This window comes from Nanorana parkeri, unplaced genomic scaffold, assembly GCF_000935625.1.
Source record: "Nanorana parkeri isolate BGI_ZX_2015 unplaced genomic scaffold, ASM93562v1 scaffold2324, whole genome shotgun sequence".
Classification (NCBI taxonomy): Eukaryota; Metazoa; Chordata; class Amphibia; order Anura; family Dicroglossidae; genus Nanorana; species Nanorana parkeri.
This window is the reverse complement of record NW_017308592.1, coordinates 90,583-93,661: the sequence shown is the minus strand read 5'-3', so window position 1 is coordinate 93,661 and position 3,079 is coordinate 90,583.

Below are 3,079 nucleotides of genomic sequence, written 5' to 3'. Positions count from 1 at the left end.
CAGTATAAATTTGTTTCGAACAATTATGCCGTTTCAGATTCGGAGGCAACGGACCTCCGAATCCCAAAAAGTGCACATTTAAAAAGCACGGCGGCCATATTGGCCGCTGCCATGTTTCCGCGCATGATCGCATGACGTCACATGACACCGGTGTCGGGCGACGTCGTAAGGCACGTATGGATGCCGCCATCTTGGATGCTGCAAGATGGCGGGTGCCCATATGAAAACAATTACTATTTGCCCAAATATTATTATTTTTTCCCCCGTATATTCGGGCGTATACAGTAGCGATTCGTTATTTCGGATTCGGACGAACCGCCGAATCCTTGGAAATTTTGTGATTCAGCCGAACGCACGTGTCTGGTAATCAACAAGTAGACAGATTTGTATCTAAAATGAGGAATAAAAAGGCAATTTTCCAGCTACTGCAGGCGTGAGCTTTTCAAGGCCGCGATGTACAAGGCATGTCCAAAGAACTCAAACAGGAGCGACAAAGGTACGAGGAGCGTCGCTGTAGGACGGCACCCGTAGCTAATGGTAAGCTGCCGGTACACATTCCCCCTCCTTGGGTGCATCCAAGGGAGAAGCATGCCTGTACCGTGGCATTAGCGATGGGTGCTCTCCTACAGCGATGCTCCTCGTACCGTTGTCGCTCCTCCTGCGGGACGCAGTATATCCCAGGAGGGAGCCGGTGTCCAGCTGTTCTGCTCTCTTCCACCTGACTCCACGCAGGTTGACAGTGCTGTTATATCCTCCCAAGGAAGCTGTCATCAGCAAAATGCGTTGAAGAACTTACAGCCAGTACTGCTTCGCTATTCTTTCTGGAGTCGCCATTAAAATTAACGTGATGCTGGCGATAGATGCGCATTGCCGGCAGACAGAAATTGCCTTACATACTCCTGACCTCGGACCCCCTGTACTCTGTGCATTACATACTCCTGACCTCGGACCCCCTGTACTCTGCGCATTACATACTTCTGAACTCGGACCCCCTGTACTCTGTGCATTACATACTCTTGACCTCGGACCCCCTGCACTCTGTGCATTACATACTCTTGACCTCGGACCCCCTGTACTCTGTGCATTACATACTCCTGAGCTCGGACCCCCTGTACTCTGTGCATTACATACTTCTGACCTCGGACCCCCTGTACTCTGTGCATTACATGCTCCTGACCTCGGACCCCCTGTACTCTGTGTATTACATACTCCTGATCTCGGACCCCCTGCACTCTGTGCTTTACATACTCCTGAGCTCGGACCCCCTGCACTCTGTGCATTACATACTCTTGACCTCGGACCCCCTGAACTCTGTGTATTACATACTCCTGATCTCGGACCCCCTTCACTCTGTGCTTTACATACTCCTGAGCTCGGACCCCCTGTACTCTGTGCATTACATACTCCTGAGCTCGGACCCCCTGCACTCTGTGCTTTACATACTCCTGAGCTCGGACCCCCTGCACTCTGTGCTTTACATACTCCTGAGCTCGGACCCCCTGCACTCTGTGCTTTACATACTCCTGAGCTCGGACCCCCTGCACTCTGTGCTTTACATACTCCTGAGCTCGGACCCCCTGCACTCTGTGCTTTACATACTCCTGAGCTCGGACCCCCTGCACTCTGTGCTTTACATACTCCTGAGCTCGGACCCCCTGCACTCTGTGCTTTACATACTCCTGAGCTCGGACCCCCTGCACTCTGTGCTTTACATACTCCTGAGCTCGGACCCCCTGCACTCTGTGCTTTACATACTCCTGAGCTCGGACCCCCTGCACTCTGTGCTTTACATACTCCTGAGCTCGGACCCCCTGCACTCTGTGCTTTACATACTCCTGAGCTCGGACCCCCTGCACTCTGTGCTTTACATACTCCTGAGCTCGGACCCCCTGCACTCTGTGCTTTACATACTCCTGAGCTCGGACCCCCTGCACTCTGTGCTTTACATACTCCTGAGCTCGGACCCCCTGCACTCTGTGCTTTACATACTCCTGAGCTCGGACCCCCTGCACTCTGTGCTTTACATACTCCTGAGCTCGGACCCCCTGCACTCTGTGCTTTACATACTCCTGAGCTCGGACCCCCTGCACTCTGTGCTTTACATACTCCTGAGCTCGGACCCCCTGCACTCTGTGCTTTACATACTCCTGAGCTCGGACCCCCTGCACTCTGTGCTTTACATACTCCTGAGCTCGGACCCCCTGCACTCTGTGCTTTACATACTCCTGAGCTCGGACCCCCTGCACTCTGTGCTTTACATACTCCTGAGCTCGGACCCCCTGCACTCTGTGCTTTACATACTCCTGAGCTCGGACCCCCTGCACTCTGTGCTTTACATACTCCTGAGCTCGGACCCCCTGCACTCTGTGCTTTACATACTCCTGAGCTCGGACCCCCTGCACTCTGTGCTTTACATACTCCTGAGCTCGGACCCCCTGCACTCTGTGCTTTACATACTCCTGAGCTCGGACCCCCTGCACTCTGTGCTTTACATACTCCTGAGCTCGGACCCCCTGCACTCTGTGCTTTACATACTCCTGAGCTCGGACCCCCTGCACTCTGTGCTTTACATACTCCTGAGCTCGGACCCCCTGCACTCTGTGCTTTACATACTCCTGAGCTCGGACCCCCTGTACTCTGTGCATTACATACTCCTGACCTCGGATCCCCTGTACTCTGTGCATTACATACTCCTGACCTCAGATCCCCTGTCCTCTGTGCATTACATACTCCTGACCTCGGACTCCCTGTACTCTGTGCATTACATACTTCTGACCTTGGACCCCCTGCACTCTGTGCATTATTACTCCTGACCTCGGACCCCCTGTACTCTGTGCATTACATACTTCTGACCTCGGACCCCCTGTACTCTGTGATTTACATACTCCTGACCTCGGACCCACTGTACTCTGTGCATTACATACTCCTGACCTCGGACCCCCTGTACTCTGCGCATTACATACCCCTGACGTCGGACCACCTGTACTCTGTGCATTACATACTCCTGACCTCGGACCCCCTGCACTCTGTGCGTTACATACTCCTGACATCGGACACCCTGGACTCTGGGCATGACCAC